Source organism: Anabrus simplex, chromosome 4 (genome assembly GCF_040414725.1).
Source record: "Anabrus simplex isolate iqAnaSimp1 chromosome 4, ASM4041472v1, whole genome shotgun sequence".
Lineage (NCBI taxonomy): Eukaryota > Metazoa > Arthropoda > Insecta > Orthoptera > Tettigoniidae > Anabrus > Anabrus simplex.
In genome coordinates, this window is record NC_090268.1 from 423,830,762 (window position 1) to 423,856,533 (window position 25,772).

A 25,772-nucleotide genomic window follows, 5' to 3' on the forward strand; every position below is an offset into this window, starting at 1 on the left:
CAGCCACACGTTCCTGATCAGGCCAGAGCTGCCAACACACATCGAACTACACCTGTTTCTGATCAAGCCGGAAAATCCACTACACATATCACTCCAGTGAAACCGGTATCTACGGAAAAACAGAAGTAAAACCAGAAAAATGATGACATCTGCGCCACCTGTAACGACAGCTGCAGTAATGTGTAGTATTTGTGAATATGTCAGTGACAACGATACCGATACTGAAAATGAGTGAAAAGTGCGTGAAGTGAACTGTAACAATGTTCAGAAACATTATCACGAAGTTAGGTATACTGTGTCACGGAATTAGGTATGCTATCACGAAATTAGGTAGCATGCCCACTTCGCTTGTTACATGTTATAATTCTAAACGTTTTGCATTTTTTGAACGTTCTTTATCATGTGTTTGTAGAATAATGTGTAGGTACTCAGTATGTAAAATATAAAATTCCGAGATCGAGTATTTGTCCTGATATATTACTTACAATCCTTAATATCACGAAGTTAGGTAGGTTTACCCTAAATGTGATGGTGGATGACAGCCACGGAGTCGGCGATGATGCTCTCCATAATCAACATTAGTTCTTGATGTGAAATACCCAATGTTGTGAGAACATGGGCCACGGATTGTTACACAGGTATTTGAGAATTAGATTTTAGGCCTTTCCCTAAACTACCATTTTACCCTTGTTCCCCGAATTTACATACCGATTTTCATTCAATTCTGTTCAGCCATTTTCTTGCGATGCCCGTACATACAGTAGTGGTGATTAAGGGGGCAGTGGGGGGGGGGGGGTCAGTCACCCCGCACTTTGTGGAGAAAACATTACATTTGAATTCCATCTCAGCCGGCTGAAACTAGGAATTATAGGAATTATTTAAAAAAAAAACCAATTTGAGCAAGCCCTGTTGTCTTCTCAGCGAATTATTTCCTTTCTTTTATTTAATTATTAACACAATTATTGGCGGATACACGCACAAAATGTCATTCATCGCGACGAACCGATTTGTATAGCGCCACAGCAAGTAGTGGAGACTTCTCAAAAACTGTGAGGTAATGTAGCAGAGGTTGGGTGTTTTTTTTGTGTGTGTGTGTGTGTGTGTGTGTGTGTGTGTGTGTGTGTGTGTGTGTGTGTGTGTGTGTGTGTGTGTCAAGTTTGTGGACACTGAAGTATGATCCACCCCTTGCCCCGCGTATTCGTCAGTCTGGTAGTCTCTTTAGTGCCTGTTAGTTTTTTAATGGGTAGTCAAATACTACATGATTTTTAATTGTATAATCACGCCATACTTCTATTTAATTGTAACACATGTGTAATATTGTTTCTTTGGTGAAAGTTTTATTAAATAGTATTTGAATCAAAATCTCAAAGAACTATTATACCGCAGTTAAGTTGATAAACTGTCAACCTTTACCTCTCTGTTAAATTTCGCTCAAAGAGCATCAAAAACTTACCATTCTGGAGTTTCAAATTCGGGAATTTTTTGTCGTCTGTACATCCTCCCCACTTCTAATTCCCAATCGCCGCTAGTGAGTACATGCGTGCATACATACAAACGTAACGGAAATTAAAATTAAAAAGGCATTGTAGTTCACATGGTTCACATAGTACAAACATGGTGAGACCGAACGGCTGTGGTAATTTTCTCCTCCATTTCTCAACCAACTACGTGACTGTGTTTCGAAGACTGCGTGTGGTAGGCGGAAGCGGGTGCAGAACCGGCTTGCTCTGCTCTGTCCTGCACTGTCTGTCAACTTGCGATGGTGCAATGATTTGTGTGAATTACAAAAATCAGCTCTGCGCTGCGCTGCTTCGCCTTGCATCCCAGTGTGCGCTCGGCCTTAGCCCTTTCCTATCCCATCGTCGCCATAAGACCCACAGTATCTGTGTCGAAGCGACGTAAAACAACTTGTAAAAAAAATCACGCCCTTCGTGACTTTGCTTTTCTTTTTCCAATACCATCATTTCTAGAATATCGGACCTCTTCCTTTTTACCCCCTCTGATTAGTGTAAATAGAGAATAGTTGCCCAGTTGTACTTCCTCTTAAAACAATAATCGGGCCGATGACCTACATGTTAGGCCTCTTTAAACAACAAGCATCATCAAAACAATAATCGCCATTAATTAAATGAGGCCAACATTACCTGTATGTAGGCTATACTGTCCGACTCATTCGCTGGATAGTCAACGTTGAGGCCTTCAGCTCAGAAGGTCCCGGGTTCGATTCCCCGCCGGGTCGAGTATTTTAATCGCATCTCATTAATTTTTCTGGTTCGAGGACTGGGTGTTTGTGTTTATCCCAACACTTCCCTCTTCATATTCAGACAAAACACTACCAACCACCACAGAAACACGCAATAATGATTTCATCCCTCCATAGGGTTGGCGTCAGGAAGTTCATCCGATCGTAGAACAACGCCAAATACACTTGTGTGACACAGTTCTCACCCGCGATCCCACACGAGTGGGACAAAGCGGCAGAAAAAAATAAGAAGAAGATTGCCTGTACTGTTAAGATTAAACTTTGCAATGAGACCGCTGGACCGAAGTTCAAATTCCGCCTCTCTTGGTGCTTGATAATGGTGATTGTGCCTAATTTTTAGTTTGCTAAACTCTACGATTCTTGAAAATATTAAGAGAAATATTTGAGAACTTGCTGTGTCATCGTTACGAGCCATGTTGAGGCGGGAATGACCTTCGAACTCGTGGGACTTGCGTGTGGATATAACGTTGTGAACAGATCCTCAGAGGAGGCAGTGCGGTTCGCTTCATTGCAGTGGCCACACACGGTACCTGCTGGAGAGCTTGCAAGTTTCAAGGTAAGGCGAAGGGGCGTGACTTCAGCATTGTTTTCTTTATTCTATTTTCACAAAGCCAGAAGTGCTCAATTTCCGAAGAAGCCCTAAGAATTCTTAGTCGGTAGTCATGGAGTTGAAGTCTAATTTCAGGTGTAAATGTGTAGTCTACTTAGAACACATTATTATGATGTTATTTCGTAATTTGTGCAACTTAAACTGTTTTCTTTTTCAAAATAATGTGGAAAATGAAACTTTACAATATCGTAGTTACCACACCCAGCTCGTAACAACATGAAATTATTATTATTATTATTATTATTATTATTATTATTATTATTATTATTATTATTATTATTATTATTATTATATACATTCGTTTAGCCCCCTAAGGAGCACGTGGAACCATTAAATAGCACAGGTATTCTTCATCTTCTTGTTCTACTTACGTTCCCAAAACTTACTCATCCTTTCACTATGGGCCTGCCGTCTTTCTTGTGTCCATGAGTTTTTGAGTTTCAAGCTTATCTCAGATGGATTCTTGGGTGAAAATTTATGGGTGTTGATCTTTTTGTCTGCATGTATTCCTTGTAGTTGCCATTGGATTAACGTCGACTTCTGCGAGGTCATTTCGTGTATCCACTAGCCAGCAAACTTTGGTTTGTCGGTTTCCATTGATAATAAAATTATTATTATTATTATTATTATTATTATTATTATTATTATTATTATTATTATTATTATTATTATTATTTCCGGCTCCACGACAAAATGGTTAGCGTGCTGGCCTTTGGTCCAAATAGTCTCGGGTTTTATTTCCGACTGGGTCGGAGACTTAAACCTTCATTGGTCCTCACAGACGCGCAGGTCGCCTATACGGCGTCAACCGGAAAGACCTGCGCCAGGCCTCTTCGAAGGCCACACGCCATTACATACATACATACAATATCATTATAAACTGTTGTGCCTTTCAGCGTTCAGTCTGCAAGCCTCTGTAAATTTACTAAACGTCGCCACAATCCTCGATTTGCAACTAGTGTTGTGGCCTCATTTAGTTCTATACCTCTTATCTTTAAATCGTTAGAAACCGAGTCTAACCATCGTCGTCTTGGTCTACCTCTACTTCTCTTACCCTTCATAGCAGAGTCCATTATTCTCCTAGGTAACCTATCCTCCTCCATTCGCCTCACATGACCCCACCACCGAAGCCGGTTTATGCGTACAGCTTCATCCATCGAGTTCATTCCTAAATTAGCCTTATTATTATTATTATTATTATTATTATTATTATTATTATTATTATTATTATTATTATTATTATTATTATTCGTTTCACCCTCTTTGGGGTACGTTGAATCAATCATTTATCTGTGTGTTGTTCTATTCTTAGTGCCGAATATTTCTTTATTCTTTCTGATCTTTACTTCCTGTCGAGCCGTGCGGTTAGGGGCGCTCGGCTGAGAGCTTGCATCCGGGAGCTAGTGGGTTCGAACCCCACTGTCCGAAGCCCTAAAGATGGTTTTCCGTGGTTTTCCATTTTCACACCAGGCTGTACCTTAATTAAGGACATGGCCGCTTCCTTCCAACTTCTAGGCCTTTCCTATCCCATCGTCGCCGTGAGACCTGTCTGTGTTGGTGCGACGTAAAGCCACTAGCTTCCACTCGTCTTCCAAGATAATAGGTTTGGCTTTTAATGTAGATTTGTCTTGGAACCTTATATTTTCGTCTTCAGTTATTACTTTAGTTGTTCGATCGAATAGTGAATTTTTCTATAATTTGTAATATTCTACTAGGTCTTTTTCAGTTTATTTAAACCAGTTGGGTATTGTTTTGCGGTTACAATTTGTTTTACGTCGCACCGACACAGATAGGTCTTATAGTGCGACGTATAATTTTGTCATATCCCCGTTTCTATCAGAAACCTTTCTCAGTGCATGTTAGATACTTGCCAGATAGCAACATTACGTCGTGTCGGCGAGTCAATTCACCTATCGAAGATCTATCGAATAATTCTTGAATGATATCGAATCTTTCGTGGACAGCATTGATTTTTTAATGTTGGCTCTGAACTGAGCACTAGGCCTATATTCTAAATATGTTGTTGTTTGAGTCATCAGTCCATAGACTGGCTTGATGCAGCTGCCCATGCCACCCTATCCTGTGCTAACCTTTTCATTTTACGTAGCTACTGCATCCTACATCTACTCTAATCTGCTTGTCATATTCAAACATTGGTCTACCCCTACTGTTCTTACCACCTACACTTCCTTCAAAAACCAACTGCACAAGTCCTGGGTGTCTTAAGATGTGTCCTATCATTCTATCTCTTCTTCTTGTCAAATTTAGCCAAATCGATCTCCTCTCATCAATTCGATTCACTATCTCTTCATTCGTGATTCGATCTATCCATCTCACCTTCAGCATTCTTCCGTAACACCACATTTCAAAAGCTTCTATTCAAGGTACATTTTCTTCGTGGCAATATGTGAAAAGAGGTGTCCCACAAGGGTCAACCCTTGCTCCTTTGCTATTTTCTGTCTATATCAATGACCTAGCTAAACAGCTCACACATTGTAAACATCACATCTATGCTGACGACGTACAATTGTACATCCATGCAAAACCAACAGACGTTTCGACAGCATTCGAGCAAATTAACATGGATCTAAGTAGTATAATTGGATGGTTCTGCGGCCGCCACCGAAACCGGGCTCCCAGAGGCCACCTCCACCACCACCACAGCCAGAGGCCTCCCAGATGCCTCCTCCACCACCACCACAGCCAGAGGCCTCCCAGAGGTTTCCTCCACCACCCGCGGGAAATTTGAATTTGTAAACAAAGCCACGTGCTTTTTGACAGCTGTCATCGACAACAACGCATCGCTAACCTCAGTACTGCCATCTTGACGGGCCTAAACCTCAGTAGTGCCAACTTAACCTAACCAGCGCGAGGTAAACAAAGCCACGTGTTTTTTGACAGCCACGTGCTTTTTGACAGACAACAACGCATCGCTAACCTCAGTACTGCCATCTTGACGGGCCTAAACCTCAGTAGTACCAACTTAACCTAACTAGCGCGTGGTAAACAAAGCCACGTGTTTTTTTGACAGCTGTCATCCGCCATCTTTAAACCACAGAGCACTGTGCTGCCCTCTTTATCGTAGTAGATGTAAATTCGTCACCTGTCATCGGCAGTGCTGCCATCTTGGCGGGCCTAAACCTTAGTGCTACCAACTTAACCTAACTAGCGCGTGGCAAACAAAGCCACGTGCTTTTTGACAGCCACGTGCTTTTTTGACAGCTGTCATCCGCCATCTTTAAACCACAGAGCACTGTGCTGCCCTCTTTATCGTAGTAGATGTAAAATTCGTCACCTGTCATCGGCAGTGCTGCCATCTTGGCGGGCCTAAACCTTAGTGCTACCAACTTAACCTCACTAGCGTGAGATAAACAAATCCTCGTGCTTTTTTGACAGCTGTCATCCGCCATCTTTAATCTATAGAGCACAGTGCTGCACTCTTTAGCTAGATACCTTTGAAATGTGGTGGCGGCAATTTGAAAAATTCTATGTGCTCTTGTTTGGAAACAAAGCCACGTGCTTTTTTGACAGCTGTCATCCGCCATCTTTAATCAATAGGGCACTGTGCTGCTATCATGCGGACAATTTCGTCAGCAGTCATCCGCCATCTTTAATCCACAGAACACCGTGCTGCCCTCTTTATGACATGTAGTAGCGGGCAATTTGAAAAGTTCTGTTAGCTGTCATCCGCCATCTTTAATCAAGAGTGCACCGTGCTGCCATCTTTAGCTAGATACCTTTGAAATGTGATGGCGGCAAATTGAAAAATTCCACGTGCTCCTGTTTAGTAAACAAACTCACGCGCTTTTTTGTCAGCTGTCATTCGCCATCTTTAATCTATAGAGCTCAGTGCAACACTCTTTAGGTACATACCTTAGAAATATGGTGGCGGATAATTTAAAAAAGAAAAATTCTACAGCAGCCATCTCTCGACGCTAATTGCACAAGATGGTGGCTATACATGACTCCTTAAAGGTGCTTATGCAAGATGGCCGCTATACATAGGTTCTTATGAGACGCCCTTGGATGCTTGCGCAAGATGGCGGTTATACATGGCTCCTTATGAGATGCCCTAGGGATGCTTGCGCAAGATGGCGGTTGCTCTTATGAGGCGGCTTAAGGGTCCTTGCACAAGATGGCTAGAGACGCCCTAAGGATGCTTGCGCAAGATGGCGGACACAAGATGGCGGCTATACACGTCTCCTTATGAGACTCCTTAAGGGTGCTTGCGCAAGATGGCTGCTGCTCTTATGAAGAAAGCTAGCTTAGAGGCTAACGCGTCATGCTAGTTCGATTCATTAAATTTGGGGCTTAAATGCAAAATGTTAAATATATCGAAAGCGGTGCATCGTAGAGCAAAACGGACAAAAAAATTTCTGCCCAGTACCTCGGTTCGCAGTACGAGGAACAAGAAAAACATAGTCTAATGATGAGATCAACGGTTCGGTTCCTACTTAGGCCCTTTGGCATTCGCTCTGTTTTAGCTTGTATTGAAGCAAGTCTTCGTAACATGATCAGGTTTAGCTATGGTAGAGAGTATAACGTGCCGTGCAGGTTCGATTAATTAAATTTGGGGCTTAAATGCAAAATGTTAAATATCTCGAAAACGGTGCATCGTAGAGCAAAACCTGATACCTAGGTTTGCAGTATCAGGAACAAGAAAAAAAAACATAGTCTAATGATGAGATCAACGGTTCGATCCCTACTTCGGCCCTTTGGCATTGGCAGCTATCTAATTCTACAAGATGGGGGTTATACATAGCTTCTTATGAGGCAGCTTAAGAGCACTTGCACAAGATGGCTGCTGCTCTTATGAGACTCCCTAGGGGTGCTTGCGCAAGGTAGCAGCGACAAGACGGTGATTATACACAGCTCCTTATGATACGGTCTAGAGGTGCTCACACAAGATGGTGGCTGCTCTGATGAAGAAAGCTAGGTTTGCATCGTGCAGGTATCTTTACAGCACTAAACCTCATACCTTTGAAATGTGGTGGCGGGTAATTTGAAAAATTCTACGTGCTTTTTCTTAACAGCAGCTATCTTTAAACAATAGCGGCTATACATAAGCTGTTAAGGCCTCCTCTTATGTCAAGACATAGCTCTATCGAACAAGTTTAAACCTGCATCGGGATAGCTAGAGTAAGCACGTGCTGCAGTGATGACGTCATTATGCATGTTTAGACTTGCAAATCACTAAAGAAACATAACAAGACTAGAATCGAACACTGCACTCTATGCCGTTAACTTTATCATGTGATCGGAACATTGATTGAAGTGTTTAGAACACTAAATAAGTAGAACCGAACACTGTACTCGATACAACATGTGTTTAGAACATGTCAGGGGATACCTATGTTCTAAGAAGATTAGATTACCGCACATTCCTTGTAGGGCTAATAGGCTAAAGGGCTAATGGGCTAAAGGGCTAAAGGGCTAATGGGCTAAAGGGCTAATGGGCTAAAGGGCTAGGGTGCCTCTCCTCTCTTTATCCGGGCTTGAGACCGGCTCTACAACTAGAGGCGGAGTTAACACCCTAAGGAAGGGAGAATGTTGTGAAATAATCTATACGAATATAGCTACTCGATCGACTATATACTACAGATGGATGACTTAGGTGAGGGTAAGCGCTTACTTAATAATACCTACACGACGTAATTCATACTCTATTTCAAAAATATCTTCTTTGTACTGTGTGTAACCAGCATCATGATAGGCTCTTAGCAGTTGTAAACGTTTTACGAGTACGTTGGGGTCTTTACAGTAGCTTATATCTACATAGGGTAACAGAGGCTTGTTGTGAACTTTGAGTCTATATGCAGACAGTTGATGTGCAGGGACTTGTTTTGATGTAATACGTGCTTCAGCAGTAGCGTTTCTAGGTACAAACTTAACTTGTTTCGATAGCGATGAAGCGTTGAAATTTCCTTCTTCTTTACCTTGCATCTCTTCTTGAGATGTTTGCACTTCGACAGAACGTGTAGTAGGCTTAGGAAATGAAGTAAAATCATCAAGCTGTAATTGCAATGAAACATTAAGATTTTCTTCTTCTTCTACTTTCCCTTTACTACTGTTTTGATCAACATCATTATCCTTATTATCATAATCATGATCTTGCCTCTCTTTATCTTGAAGTTTGTGCTTAGTAACAGAACTTGCAGCAGGCCTAGACAACAAGGGAGAATTAAAAATCTCTCGCAGAGGTGTACTTTTTAAACATAAATCAGTGTTCGCTGGAATATGGTTGAGCTCTTTGTATTTTGTTCCCGATGAAGCTACATTACACGCGGCTTCATGACGTTGAGCGTTGTATGCGTTCTTGAACTCTCTTCTACAATGTTTGCATTGAAAAATTGTCCTACATGATAGCTTCGGGAAAATGCTTTTCCACACTCTTCGCAAATATACCTAGACATAGGTTTTTCCATGACGGACTTTTATCTTCTGCTAACAGATTCTTCTTTAAATCTACTCGACATTTGTTACTCTCTACTTCGTTGATGCGAACAGCTTAGCGATTAACAGTAAACTAACACAAAAGCCTATAACCAAGGTAGCAACAGTAAGGTTTAAGCCCATCAAGATGGCAAGAGTGAGGTTAGCGACGTTCTGCTGTTGGATTTTAAATTCCGCGCTATAACATGCATAAGGTGGCAGCCTTGAGGTTTACCGCCGTAAAGATGGCAGCAGTGAGGTTAGCGACGCTCTATTGTCCTTCAAAGTGAGGTTAAGGTTCGTCAAGAAGACAGCTGTCAAAAAAAGCACGTGGCTATGTTTACCAAACAAGAGCACGTGGTCGTGACGTCACGGTCACGTAGTATGCTGCTTCAGCATGCAAAGTTCAATGTCTACACCTACGTAGTAAACACTCTGCTATGTTCACAAAATTTGTGTTTAATTGTCAACTTTTCAAATGCCTTACAAGCACACTGGGCATCGTCCACATTAAAACGACAGCATATCATCCGGCAGCAAATGGAAAAATTGAACGATGGCACCGTCAATTAAAATCTGCTTTGAAGGCACAGATGTCTGATGATTGGGTTTCGAAGCTTCCCTTGGTCTTGTTAGGACTTCGTTCCTACATAATTCCGCAAGTCAACACCTCGCCAGTGGAAATGACTTACGGCTCAACAATTAGGCTACCAGGAGTATTTCTCAACGAACAGAAACTAGTAACTGACATCCCAACCTTCGTTTTCAAATTGAAGGAACAGTTGAGGAACCTAAGACCAGTCCCAACAGAACATCACGACCGGAAAAAGATCTTCATTCACCTACGGCTGATGACGAGCAAGTTCGTTTTCGTTCGACACGATGCGGTCAGAACACCTCTTAAATCACCATATGACGGGCCATATCCAGTCCTGTCTCGCAGTGACAAACACTTCGAGATGGAGATGCCAAACTATTAGCATTGACAGATTGAAACCTGCCTTCCTTCTGGCAGACCAATCATCGGACAACAAGGAAGACATATCTGGAGAAACTACTCTGGACATTCCGTCGAGTTCCATTCCCAAGACTGTCAACCTTCAGAAGAAGACAGGCAGCACTCAATCCAATACACCCGCACCACGGATCACCAGATCAGGTCGAAGGGTCATCTTCCCTCGAAAATACATGGACGCTTTCACTGCGGAGGGAGTGTGTGGCGGCCTCTAGTATCAGTATATGTGTATAAACTCATATATGTGTTATAAACTCCTTGAACTTTGTTAGGGTTTCGAAGACTTTTATATATTTATGTTCTGTGCTTCTAATATTATCTTTATTCTCTCTGATTATTATTCATGTTTTTTACTTTCGTCCCCACGATAGTTGGAGTGTTAATTAAACACATTAATACACCATCCCTGTTCTATTATTCAAGTACATAATCATCATCAATAACTACACACTAATACTACGGCCAGACTACACGGTAGAATACTAATACCAAGTATCGTATATTAAAAAAACTCAACAAATTAAATTTCCGGAAAGAGGGAACATCTTCACAATAAATCAAGAATTCATAAAAGAGAAATTGCATACCGGTACCTCAGGCGATTCGTGGGAGAAACAGATTTTACCCAGTACGATACTTTCAATTTAATACGTACGGTGAAGTATTATTTCATCTCTTACACATTGTAATCTATTTCTTAATTTATATATATATATTTCACCTTTCTGAGGTGACTAAACAGTCCGTCAGTTTCAATATTTGTGTGAGGAAGATGTAATGGAGAGTAAAAATGAGCTCGTTCTTTGATAAGGTTTACATCTCAGCCAGTCTTTATATTCACAAACTTTTGTTCAGAAGCAGACTTATTTTGAAGGACTGTCCCATTTTATTACGCACAGGTTGCGCCACTGAGCATTATTGGAACCAGTTTACGAAGGAGTTTAACCACTTAATATTTCAAATCGAAAATGGTACTTTTGACAGAATGTAGACAGTTATTTATTGAAGTGACTTTCTTTCTTTTCAAAATGTTACAAATTCTTTTATATCCTTGATACGTTTTGTTGCGAGTTACACTAAGAGTTTACATACGCTTACAGCTGAAACAGTGCGGCATCCAAAAAGAGATACTGTAAAGCTGAAATCCATCCGAATTGTAGCTAAATCGCTAGAAAAGTCACTCGTCGCTATTAAGAAAATGTTGTCTTCAACAGTCACCGAGCGAGTCGGCCGTGAGGATGGGGCGCGGGGGCGCGGCAGCTGAGAGCTTGCATTCGGGAGATAGTGGGTTCGAACCCCACTGTCGGCAGCCCTGAAGGTGGTCTAAAGTGGTTTCCCTTTTCCACATCAGGCACATGCTGGGGCTGTACCTTTAATAAGGCCACGGCCGTTCCCTTCCCACTTCTAGCCCTTTCATATCCTATCGTCGCCATAAGTCGTATCTGTGTCGGCGAGACGTAAAGCAACTTGTAGAAAGACAATATCGTCAAACGGCAACCAGAATCCTCCAGATTTAGGGACTTGTCACTACAGTTGGCAACACTGAGTCTCAAGTCACACGAAAACCTCCATCTTGGGGTCCTTTAATGTAAACAGCTGTTATCCAGTTATACATTTATCCTCTTCATGAAAATGAAAATTCACAGCCTGTTTCCAGTCATTCGACCGGGTCAAGGATGGAACACAGTGACTCTATATGTACAGTGTGGACCAAAGAGGATAGAATAGAAGTGTGGACAGTGAGTGCTTCATTCTGATTGGCTCCGCCATGTTTTAGCCAAATGACCCGTCAGCTGATTAAACGTATGCATTCCGCACAGGGTAAGATCCACGGAGTAAAGAATACAGGGAGATGCCTTGGAGCTCTGAGAGTGAAGCCCAATGACAGTGGTCTACATAGGGGGCGTGGTCGTAAATAGGCGCGAGAACCCATGCTATTTTTTGGTAGTCAAATCTGTCACAGCTCATTGAAGTGAATACGGTGAACGCAAATTGTAATTCCGGGAATTTTCAGATGTAAACACTGTACGACACGCTAAAACGTAAAAAATATACTAATATTTAGTTGATGTTGTAGCTCTTAAAATGCCGTGTTGTGCACACGGTTACACGAGTCGGGCATCCAAAAATATTCCTGGAATAACATTTCACAGGTATTATAAGATTCTAAGTATGGTTTGTAATATCTAGTACAGTATATTATATCACCTCCGTTGTTATTGCGCTAGTATTTCGGAGTCTCAGAAGCAACGTCCACTTTTCGTAATAATTTTTAGGTTAGACTTGCTGTTTATCGTCAATTTTTCTTGAGCTTTCCTGTTCATGAAGAAAGGCGAACAGAATGGATTAAGGCCATTAGAAGGGAAAATTGGATAACTTCTCCTTACACCAGAATATGTCCAGCACATTTCAAACCGGAATTGTTTGATCGGTCCATGAATAAATTTGTTTTGAAGGAGAATGCAGTACGTACTATTTTCGACGCATTCCCTTCTTACGTAACGTACAGAATTAGAAAACTCGAGGCCTAGAGAGTTTTTCATTTTCACGCCCTTCGTGGCCCTTGTCTTCCTTTGGCCGATACCTTCATTTTTCGAATTGTCGGATCCCTTCCATTTTTGCTCCTAATTAGTGTTAAAAGAGGATGGTTGCCCAGTTGTACTTCCTCTTAAAACAATAATCACTACCACCACCTCTAAAATATTTATATCCCCCTATGGGCGAGGATAGAATAAGGCCCACGGTATCCCCTGCTTGTCGTAAAAGTCCCTGTGGAATTGGGGTAGTAGAACAACAACCACCGTATCCCCTGCTTTTCGTAAGAGGCGACTGAAAGGGGCCAAGGAGCTCTCAACTTTGAAGCATGGGTTGGCAACTACGGGACCCTTAGCTGAGTCCTGGTATTGCTTCCACTTACTTGTGCCAGGCTAATTTTAATCTCATGTCCGACCTCCGATGGTCAACTCTTGTTCTTTTCCGACCCCGAGGCTATAAGAGGATTCGAGGGTTAGGAAGTCTTTCATTTTCTCGCCCTTCATGGCCCTTGTCTTTATTTGGCCGAAAATGAAAATTAAAACCTACAACCTGTTTTCCAGTCATTGTCCGGGTCAGGGATGTAATGAATGAATGAAACATATATAGGCTGTTATTACAATGGGGTCGCCACTCCCAAGGTGATTTATTAATGAGCGATAAATGCTATGAAATGATAATGGAGAGTGTTGCTGGAATGAAAGATGACAGGGAAAACCGGAGTACCCGGAGAAAAACCTGTCCCACCTCCGCTTTGTCCAGTACAAATCTCACATGGAGTGACCGGGATTTGAACCACGGTATCCAGCGGTGAGAGGCCGACGCGCTGTCACAGGCTTCCTATTTTAACTTTATTACTACCGAAAGTGTGTTTTTATTAAACACGGGGGATTATATACTATTACTAGTTTCGAAATGTGTGTGAATTTACGTATTTCTGAGGCCTGAGATTTGAAGAAAATTACGCCAGGCTTTTGTGCTCATGGATGCAGGAACAGAACCGGAAAGTGTTTTACTGCTCGTTTTTAGCTTTGGAAGTAGCACGTTATAAGACGCTCGCAACAACGAGTAGAGTTGTCTCGTGCATTATAATGGTAACAATAGTAACAATATGGGTTTGTAATTTTATGGAGGCCAAGGCAGTAAATGTCAGATTTCTCCATTAACACTCGCCGTATCGAAAACCTGTACATAACGAAAGTTGTTTAGAGTATAATTTCCGATCTTTTAAGTTCCGTGCGATTTCACCGTGTAAGGAAAAATAACAGAGATTTTCACCATTATATTATTTTTCACAAATTTCCAAATATCCCCGAAACTATCTGCTTTCGTCTCATTCATTTTCATCTCTTAAAGGACGTGATTATAAGTGCCACCTAGCATCAAGTTGAGTTTTCCCATACATTATAATGATAACAATAATAGTCCGACTCCGTGGTTGGATGGTCAGCGTACTGCCCTTCGGTTCAGAGGGTCCCGGGTTCGATTCCCGTCAGGTTGGGTTATTTTAATAACTCGGCCTTGGGGACTGGGTGCTTGTGTTTGTCCCAACACTCTCCTCTTCATATTCAGATAACACACCGCACTACAAACCACCACAGAAACACGCAATGGTAATTATATCCCTTCATATAGGATTGGCGTGAAGAAGGGCATCCGGTCGTTAAACAGGGCCAAACCCACATGCGCGACGCAGTTCGCTCCCACAACCCGACAGTTGTGGGAAGAGCGGTAGAAAAAGAAGAAGGTTATGATAACAGTAATAACAATGTGTTAGCAAAACCGATAGAGCAAATAGAATGTTTAAAATACAGCGGCTATCTACCAGTACTAACCGGACAGGGGCACAGAATTAGTCGTACATCACGGGGATCGAACCACAGGTGGTCGATAACAGAATCGTGAATACAAGCACTCCGGGACCGGATAACTGCTTGTTTTCACCGAGCAACAAGTAGTATTTTCTCAAACTATATTGTATAGCGATACCAATATTTAATTGCTCATTGCGGGGATCAAACCGTATCTGTCATTAAGAGCACTATACACAACTACCCCGGGACTATGATAAAGAGAAGCAGGTTTTCGTTGTTTATAATTATTATCTAGTACCGCGAGTAGAATGGTACAGTATATTAACTTATATTATGTTAACATAAAACCTGGAATATGGTAATGTTAAATTTAATTGTAGGCTAACATTACAGTCATCACATACATTATTCAAGACAATGACTATATTTTATTATGCCACATGTATTAAAATATAAATGTTGTTATAGGCCTTGTTACCAACAAAGAATTTCTTGTTTCTTAATCTGTTTACCCTCCAGGGTTGGTTTTTCCCTCGGACACAGCGAGAGATCCCACCTCTACCGCCACAAGGGCAGTGTCCTGGAGCGTGAGATATTGAGTCGGGGGAAACAACTGGGACAGGCGGCCTCACCTGCTATGCTGAACAGGGGCCTTGGTGGAGGATGGGAAGTTTGGAAGGGATAGACAAGGAAGGGGGATGGAAGCGGCCGTGGCCTTAAGTTAGGTACCATCCCGGCATTTACCTGGAGGAGAAGGGGAAAACCACGGATAACCACTTGCAGGATGGCTGAGGTGGGAATCGAACCCACCTCTACTCAGATGACCTCCCGAGGCTGAGTGGACCCCGTTCCAGCCCTCTTACCACGTTTCAAATTTAGTGGCAGAGCCGGGAATGGAACGCAGGCCTCCGGGGGTGGCAGCTTATCACACTAACCACTACACCACAGAGGCGGACGCAAATAATTTCTAATCTCTTAAATAACTGTGACTTGTATACTTCGTATAAATCTAAATTGTGAAGTCTTACGTCAGGTAGTCAGACTATGAATAATAACAAATACTGAGAGGCTTATATACACACAACATAATAAAAATAAATAACATCTTAAAACATTGAACTAGTCTATTCTTTATTGAAACAATAATAATGTCACTCTCCTGCATTTATCAGCTGACTGAGTACTTGGCTAAAACCTGGACTTGGCCACAACGTACGTATAGAGAGCAGCTCGTTGGTATAGAGTCACTGTAAGGTGGAATGGATGAAGCCCAATCTAGCGCTGAGGATAGGAATTGTGCCGGCTGCTGAAGCCTGTCACACTCCTCTGGGGCAGTGATTAAGGACTGACAGATGAAATGATATTGGAGAGTGTTGCTGGAATGAATGACGACAGGGAAAACTGGAGTACCGAGAGAAAAGGCTGTTCCGCCTCCGCTTTGTCCCGCACAAATCTCATATGGTGTGACCGGGATTTGAAGCACGGAACCCAGCAGTGAGAGTCCGGCGCGCTGCCGCCTGACCCGTGGAGACTTTTTTTACCCTCTTCTTAAATCCTAGGTAAATAATGTGAGGCCTCTACTTCTGAATTACTACTTCAGCGGATGTCTTTATTACGTGAATTGTGACTGTTGGAACAGCTTTATGAACCCCCGAGTTCGGTGGCGTACGCAGGGTTTCGTCATGGGCGGAGAGGAATAAGAGGATTCATTCTGAAGACATTATTGAAATGTAATTCACCGGTATCTACTACTACTAATACTACTATGTCTGAAACATACCTACGGTCAGTGATGGGAAGTAAGTGAGTACAAATAATTGAATCACTTGTAACGATTACATTCTTGACCGCCTCTGTGGTGTAGTGGTTAGGCCCAGGTTCGATTCCCGGCTCTGACACGAAATTTGGAAAGTGGTACGAGGGCTAGAACGGGATTCACTTAACCTCAGGAGGTCAACTGAGTAGAAAGAGTTCGATTCTTTCCTCAGCCATCCTCGAAGTGGTTTTCCGTGGTTTTCCACTTCTCCTCCAGGCAAATGGCGGGATGGTACCTAACTAAAGGTCACGGCCGCTTCCTTTTTACTTCCTTGTCTATCCCTTCTGTTTTTCCCATCCCTCCCCCACAAGGCCCCTGTTCAGCAAAGAAAATGAGGCAGCCTGGGCGAGGTACTGGTCCTATTTCCCAGTTGTATCCTCCGACACTATGTCTCACGCTCCAGGACACTGCCCTTGAGGCGGTAGAGAGGGGATCCCTCGCTGAGTCCAAGGAAAAAAACTCCCTTTGAGGGTAAATTGATTAAGAAGGAAAAGAAGATTGCATTCTTAGTAATATTTGTTTGTAATCGTTACCGGTTACAAAATGTACTTTTTGTAATTTCTTTCTTAATCTACTTACCCTCTAGGGTTGGTTTTCCCTCGGACTCAGAGAGGGATCCCACCTCTACCGCCTCAAGGGCAGCGTCCTGGAGCGTGAAACATTGGGTGGGGGATACAACTGGGGAGGATGACCAGTACCTCGCCTAGGCGGCCTCACCTGTTATGCTGACCAGGTGCCTTGGTGGGGGATGGGAAGATTGGAAGGGATAGACAAGGAAGAAGGAAGAAAGCGGCCGTGGCCTTAAGTTAGGTATCATCCAGGCATTTGCCTGGAGGAGAAGGGGAAAACCACGGAAAATCACTTCCAGGATGGCTGAGGTGGGAATCGCACCAGCCTCTACTCAGTTGACCTCCCTAGATTGAGTGGACCCCGTTCCAGCCCTCGTACCACTTTTCAAATTTTGTGACAGAGTCGGGAATCGAACCCGGTCCTCCGGGGGTTAAAGCTAATCACACTAACCACTACACCACAGAGGTGGACTTTTTGTAATTTACACCCTGAAATAGAATTGTAATAGTTACATTCTCGTAATTAATATACACTGCATGGAAAGAGAAACGGGGGGAAACGAATGATGAAGTAGATAAGTTTTCAGTGCTACTGCAGCAGAACCTGTAGCTGGATAAGGTACTTTCCTATCTCATCAATCAATAATAATAAATGATATGCATTTAGGGCCGTCACTCAGGTGGCAGATCCCTTATCAGTTGTTTACACTGCCATTTATTAAATGTTTTCAAAGAACTTGGAAATTTATTGAACATTCCCCTTGATAAATTATTCCAATCGTTTACGCCTCGTCCAGTAAATGAATATTTACCCCTGTTTGACGTATCCAGTACTTTCAAAGAAATCATGCTTATTCCAATGATGTTCTTAAGATTAAACACCTTCAAGAGCCCCTGTAGGGAGTCTTTTCATTTAATCTGAAGATGCACTTTTCCCCAAAGAGGCCGATACAAATTTTTAAAACGAATTATTTTATTTGTAAAGTACATGGCAAATTACCTGAAACTCTCAAAGTCACTAATTAAAATTAAAATGATGGGAAAAGATCGTTTCGGAAGTTCCAAGGTATCATGCTTAGTCTCACCTAGTAATGATGGTCACTTATGTTCTTTCTTTCTTTCTTTCTTTCTTTTTTTCTTAATCCTTTTATCCTCCAGGGTTGGTTTTTCCCTCGGACTCAGCGAGGATCCCACCTCGTGTCCTGGAGCGTCAGACTTTGGGTCGGAGGGATACAGCTTAAGAGAAGGACCAATAACTCGTCAAGACGGCCCCACCTGCTATGGTGAACATGGGCCATGGGAAGATTGGAAGGGTTAGACAAGTACCAGGGAAGGAAGCGGCCGTGACCTTAAGTTAAGTACCACCCCGGCATCTACCTGGTGGAAAAGTGAGGAAATCACGGAAAAGTACTTCGAGGATGGCTGAGATGGGAATCGAATCCCCTCTACTCAGTTGACCTCCCGAGGCTGAGTGGACCCCGTTCCAGCCCTCGTACCACTTTTCAAATTTCGTGGCAGAGCCGCGTAACGAACCCGGGCCTCCGGCGTTGGCAGCTAATCACACTAACCACTACACCACAGAGGCGGACCATTTAATGTTTCTGTGCTAAAAAAATACACAAAGTGAAGTGATATCTTTTCCTTGCAAACTTTTGTATTAATCCAGCCCTACGCGAAGAAAGTGTCAGTGATTTCCTTAAGACTAGTATTCTGCGAAGTAATTTTACTTCTTACGTGTTGAAAAAGTATTTTTTACAAGTTGCTTTACGTCGCACCGAAGATGGGATAGGTAAGGGGTACAGCTCCAACATTTGCCTGGTGTGAAAATGGGAAACCAGGGAAAACCACTTTCAGGGCTGCCGACAATGGATTTGAATCCACTATCTCCCGAATGCAAACTTGCAGCTGCGCGACCCTAACCGCACGGTCAACTTGCTCGCTAACGTAATTTGTAATTAAAATATTTCTGGGGTAATTGTACTTCAGCTTAGTTTCCCCATCACTGCCTGTAAACATAGCGGAAACACACACACATACACAAAATCAATCAATCATCATTGATCTTGTAATGGTTCAAATCCCGTTACAAGATGATAGCTGTATTTTTATTATTTTATCACTATTATTATTATTATTATTATTATTATTATTATTATTATTATTATTATTATTATTATTATTATTACTATTATTCTTATGTCAGTATTATTATTATTTTATCTGTGATATTAATACTGTTATTGTAATTATCATTCTTATTAAATTCAATTCTGCAATGCTTGTCGCTTGCAGGATTGTACTTAGATGTATGCATATATATGTATGTGTAGAATATATATATATATCAGATGTTGAGTGTGACATTGTTACATTGTGCAATACTGCTGGCATTTCTGTCGAGTCATCGCCACGTCATGGCTACGTCATCGTGAGCATTTAGCAATGCGCTCAGATACTCAGCCGCCCCAGAGGATTTCACCATTACATGTAATACTTGTCGCGTATGTGGGAGTAGGTCATGGTTATTTCTGGAGATTACGTAGGTGTGCCATGCAACGTCTATAAAAGGTGGCTGCATATTGTAGCGTCAGTCATTAGTTAAACGGAAGCAGTACAGTGAAGAAGCCAAAATGGATAAGTGAACAGTCATTATTCAGCTGGAAGCAGAGGCCCTAAGTCGGTCAGTCAACGAGAGTCAACGAGTGGGAACGAGATGGAGAAGACTCAGTGAGCCATCAGTTTTTGGTCATTGAGAGAGTGAGGCCAAAGTTGGTCGGTCACCTAGTTGAAGATACGGACGCAAAGGCTTACCATGGAGTCATCGAAGGATACCACTTGCAATGAAGTAATACCATTCAGACTTACAAAGAAGTCACATGATATGGAGAAGAAGCAGTCACAGGGATACATCAACAAATTAGGCGTGACACATCTACAGTAAACACCAGATCTAAGGAATACGTCGTAAATTACACTCAAAGTGTTGAAGGTACAGTCAAGTGAAACAGTGAGGGATATATTTTGTATAAATTGTCAAATGTCCAGTCAAGAAGAATTCAAATTCATGCCTAGTTTCTTTCAGTTGCAATGTCATAATTTCATATTCTCATCTGTTTTATCGCAACAAGACTCACTTTTTATATATTATTTAAAGAATATATTTTGTTCTATCAAATGAATTTATAGTATTATTTCAATGACAGTAAAATATCTTAACCTCAAAATTAATGGGGAAACCGAACGCCAATCTCCTTTTCCCAGAACTTATATGGTATGTTGTCAAAAGTAAACTTATTACCCCACACCCTAGAGATAGTCAAGAGTCTCATTCTATTATTGCTGCACTGAGTGGTAGCTGGCGCCCTTCAAATAACGTATGTGTAAGTAAGCAGGTAAGAAGTAAGTGTGAGTCCAGGGTTCGACGATCGTGTATTTTATTTAATGAATATCAATTTTCATATTTTCATATTAAATGCAGATATTTCATATTTTTAAATTTAAAAGCAGTTTTATACGTTTGTAAATTCAGTAAAGGAGTTAGGAACATTGTTACATCCACTATCTCCCGAATGCAAACTTACAGCTGCGCGACCCTAATCGCACGGTCAACTTGCTCGCTAACGTAATTTGTAATTAAAATATTTCTGGGGTAATTGTAATTCAGCTTAGTTTCCCCATCACTGCCTGTAAACATAGCGGAAACACACACACATACACAAAATCAATCAATCATTACTGGATCTGCAGTTAGGGCTGAAACGCAGGTGACAAATTCCCTATCAATTCTTTTTTAATGATTTCAAAGAACGGTAATTTATTGAACATTTACCTTGATAAATTATTCCAATCCCTTATTCCTTTTCGTATAAGTGAATATTTGCTTCAATTTGTCTTCTTGAATTCATCTTTATTTATATTATTAACTTTCCTACTTTTAAAAATTCCACTCAAGTGTATTCGTCTTCGCCATCTCTCCAATGACTGCACAGACATACCGTTTAGTCGAGCAGCTCGTCTCCTTACACCCAAGTCTCCCCAGCGCAAAGTTTGTAACATTTTCGCAACACTTCCCTTTTGTAGGAAACCGCTCAGAACAGCTCGTGCTGATTACCTTTAGATATTTTTCTAGTTCACGAACCATGTTATCCTGGTGAGGGTCCCGTACACTGGAACCATACTCTAGTTGTGGTCGTACCAGAGACATATTCGCTCTCTCCTCTACATCCTTACTATCTCCCCTAAATACTCTCATAACCTTGTGATGAGATCTGTAGCCTTTATTTACAACCCCGTTAATGTGAATACTTCAGTGAGAATCTCTACTAATATTAACGCGTATGTACTTAGTGTGATCACTGTGAATTACTTTCGCGGTTTGGGGCGCGTAGCTGTTAGCTTTCATTTGGGAGAAAGTGGGTTCAAACCCCACTGCTGGCAGCCCCGAAGTTTGTCTTCCGTAGTTTCCCATTTTCACACTAGGCTGTCCCTTAATGAAGGCAATGGCCGCTTCCTTCCCATTCCTAGCCCTTTCCTGTCCCATCGTCGCGATAAAGCCAATTGTTTAAAAATACTTTCATCCCATCAACAGAGCAATTAAAACTGAGAGGATTTTTCCTCTTAGTGAAACTTACAACAGGACTTTTCATCTCGTTTGCTGTAACTTATTCACTAATCGATTAAACTCTACACTACTCTATAATATCAACCGCAAAAAGCCTTATCTGTGATTCTAGTTCTTTAGTCATACCATCTATATGCTTAAGAAAAGATAAGAGGACCAGTCCTACTGCCTTGCGGGACCCCCTCTTAATCTTTACAGGATCAGATGATGCTTCACCTACTCCAATTTTCTGAGTTCTATCACACGCCGATATTAATATGGTAACCATCTACTGCAAACACTGGAAACTGTAAGCCCGCCTGGTGACCAAGATCGTTAAGGCGTCAAGTTTTTACGCTCTGACACTGTGAATAGCCGGTTGGAGTCCCGAGTTGGTGGGTAGGATAGGAGAGATGGTGTCAGGTGAACAATTTCTAACCACTGAATTCTATTCCAAACCTCTCCGCAGTGTTCGTATGGATTAAGGGCATATGACGCTGTTGATTATGAACCATCCGTCGAATGCGGACGTTAAACCTTTGAGCTGACCACTTGGTGTTACTCGACGGAAGTAGGCTACGTGCCGCCACCGGGTTTCAACCTCTCCAGCATCATCATCCTAATGCAGACTTATAGGCCGCCCATGGGAGTCAAATAGAAAGATCTGCACCAGGCGAGCTGAACATGTCTTCTTCTTTCTCTACTTCTTTCTATTCTTCTTCTTCTTCTTCTTCTTCTTGTACCATATTCTCATTGAATGCCGGTTGTCATGAGGACGATCTGGTTCTTTTGCAGATCCTCGCATACACACTCCCCTTGCTCATTAATGATTCCTGGAATATCCTTCTTGGAACCTGTTTCTGCCTTTTTCACTCAGATTTGTATAACCACCGATTATGCTTGCCATCATGTTATTCTTAGCTGACTTCTTTGCGAGATTCAATTTCCTAGTAAGTTCCTTCAATTTCTCCTTACCTTCACAGCCATTTGTAACTCTATTTCTTTCCAACCTGCGCCTCCTTCTTAGTCTCTTTACTTCTCTGTAATAATATAGTGGATCTTTATCATCCCTTACCACCCTTATTAAAGGTACAAAGCCATTTTCACATTATAAGAGAGCGAATACGTTTTCACTCACGATTTAGTTTTCTACTGTAAACAATTATGTTATCCCTCTGTACGGCATTGTACCTTGGTATAAACTTTCAGTTCATTAGACCGTAATGAGTCTATACCATTCTCCCTCATCCCCTACTTCTCCTCCCTTCAATTTTAGCTTGTAAGATAAAGTGAAGCAATCTACATTTATAATTTCGAATGATATGTCCAAAGTATGCCTTTGTTGCTGGTAGGACCTAGTGTTTACGGTGCACTATCTCTTCTGGTATAAGCTAGAACATTTTTTTCCTTTCATTGACCTGTCTCAGTCTTATCCCCCCCCCCCTTTTTTTTTTGCTAGTTGCCTTACGTCGCATTGACACAGATAGGTCTTACGGCGATGAGTCTTATCGTTGGCTTTGACAATATGAAAGTGACTGAGGTATGAGCAATGCTTGTAATGCCATTCCTTATGCAGCCAGTCCATGTTATGGACAGTGTGAAAATATTGCTCATAGAGTCAGTTGGTGCCATCATTTTAGTGGGCTTAGCAGACTGATATGTAATAGCAACTTTTGGCTCAGTGAGGAAAGCAACGGTAAACTACCTCACTTCTCATTTCCCTAATACGTCTCTTCAGTGACACCTAGGCCACCTGACAGCTGATGGTGGAATTGTTGAGGATCAAACCACCCTCCGAGTTGAGCACTTAACATACACACATGTCCAAAGTACTATGCTTTTTGATGTTGTGCGTGACCTCTACCTATGTGTTCAGGCGTTGGAAACTTTAGTGTTACGTATTCTGTCAAACCATTATATTCTAAGATCAGTAGCATCACATCTCAAAAGATCCGAAGTAAATGGAGACGGACATTGATCTTAAAGTCCCTGTTACAGACATTCCCGGCAGTAAAAACCATACTATAAAATAAACTAGAAACTGTATCAAATGCTGGTTTCTCTTAATTTGTCGATGGAAAGATCAAAGTAGCTGCATGGAGAAACTTGTGGGGATCATTACACTTGCTGACTTGCCAGCTACAGTAAACACAACTTTTGAATAGAACTGCACTTTTATTCTGTACGGAACTTTACATTGTTGTTTTCTACAATACCATCCATAGATAACAATATGTAGAAAGGCACTTGATGTATTTGTTTACTATATCTTGTTTCAATTATGCTGCCATGGAAATCATAAAGAAGACGGGCAGTTTACACGCTTTCACCGGCGTTGCCTAGTGTGACGAGGTCCAGCTGTTGCCCTCTAGGTTCCTGTGGCGGAGGGATGACGTAGTTTCGTCACACCAGCCCCCCATGGAGTCGAGGTAGTCACGGCTGAAAGTAGTCTGGGAACCTAACTCTTCGGCCGGAGCTAGTCCTAGGTGCCTAGTCGCGGGATAGTGGAGCACTTTTAGGTGCCTGTGATGCTGCGGCTGTGTCACTGTGGAGAGTGTTCTCAGGGCTGATGCAATGATCCTGAGTGGTATTTTGTCCAGGTAATGGTGTGTTATCAGCCAGGAGGAAAGCAGGTTTTATGCGATCAATGCTGACGCGGACAGGCTTGCCTCTTATCTGCACAGTCAGTGTCCTATCACTTCGATCTAACAGCCGATGTGGGCCAGTGTATGGCGGATGTAGCACGCCGCGGACCATGTCCTCACGTAGGTAGACATGAGTACAAGTGTTCAAGTTCCTGAAGATGAAGGTGGAATGTTGATCATGCCGTGATGCTGGCAAAGGACGTAGTCGACTCATTTGTTGTCGGAGTCTGACTACGAAGCTTGAAGTGTCCTCAAGGCGGTTGCTGTCGTGGCACAAAGCATTTCTCCTGGAAGTCGAATTGGTTCTCCGTAGACTAGCTCTGCCGAGGAAGCGCCAAGATCTTCGTTATGCGCACTTCGGATACCAAGTAAGACAACTGGAAGGCTTGCAGCCAAGACATATCAGGATGGCGCATGATGGCTGCCTTGAGTTGACGATGGAAACGTTCAACCATTCCATTGGCACAATGATGCCAGCTGGTTGTTCGGCAGCGTGAAGTTCAGGTGAGAATCCCCAGGTTTCGGAACAACTGAGATTCGAACTGTCTGCCTTGGTCGGTCGTGACACGGTGTGTTGATCCAAAGCGAGAGATCCAGCATGCTACAAAAGCTTCAGCGACGTCTTCGGCTGTGATGCGTTTCAGTGGCCAGACTTCTGGCCAGTGGGTGAATCGATCCACTGCTGTCAGACAGTGTCGGTAATTTCCAAGCAGGAGGGAGTGGGCCGATGATATCCAGATGGACGTGCTGGAAGCGAGCAGACGCTGGGGTAAAGTTGCTAATCGGAGCGTTGTCATGGCGCGTGACCTTCGAGCGTTGACATGCCTGGCAGGGTCGTGCCCATGTACGGCAGTCCTTTTGCGTGTGGGTCCATACGAAGCGTTCTGATGCTAACCAGGCGGTCGCTCTTGCACCGGGATGACTTAGACCGTGAGTAGAGTCGAAAGCTTGTCTGCGAAAAGGTGCAGTGATAAAGGGTCTGAGTCGACGCGTTGAAGTGTCACAGAACAAAGTTATGTTGGTTCCCGGTATCCGGATTTGCTCCAGCCAAAGTGCTGATTCGCGATTCAACAGATCAAGGAGTTCTGCATCCCCTTATTGTGATCGTGCCAAAGCGCTGAAGCCCAAGGTGCTACTGGCAATTCCGTTGATGCGAGAGAGTGTATCTGCGATTACGTTGGGGGAGCTTTCAATGTGCTGAATGTCCGTTGTGAACTGAGGGATGAACGATAATTGGTTCAGCTGCACAGGTGGAAGTTTGTCACGACGTGGCTGGAAGGCGTAAGTCAGAGGCTTGTCGTCTGTATAGATTGTGAACTGCTGGGCTTCCAAAATGTATCTGAAGTGCTTCACTGCTTCATAAACTACAAGCAACTCTCGGTAGTAGGCCGGCCATTCGGTTTGCTTCGGAGAGAGTTTTCTAGAGAAGAAGGCTAGAGGCTGCCAGGCATCGTCCACGTATTGGTGGAGGCTAGC

At 42.5% G+C, this 25,772-nt stretch overlaps 1 protein-coding gene across 1 annotated transcript in view; it reads left to right on the top strand.

The window, feature by feature from the left end:
• Positions 1–2,755: 2,755 nt before the first annotated feature.
• Positions 2,756–25,772, top strand: part of LOC136872060 (cytochrome P450 4C1) — a 213,139-nt gene continuing 190,122 nt past the window's right edge. Inside the window, exon 1 of the mRNA XM_067145917.2 lies at positions 2,756–2,819. The gene's annotated coding sequence lies outside the window, so the exon portion shown is untranslated. The remainder of the gene's footprint in view (positions 2,820–25,772) is intronic.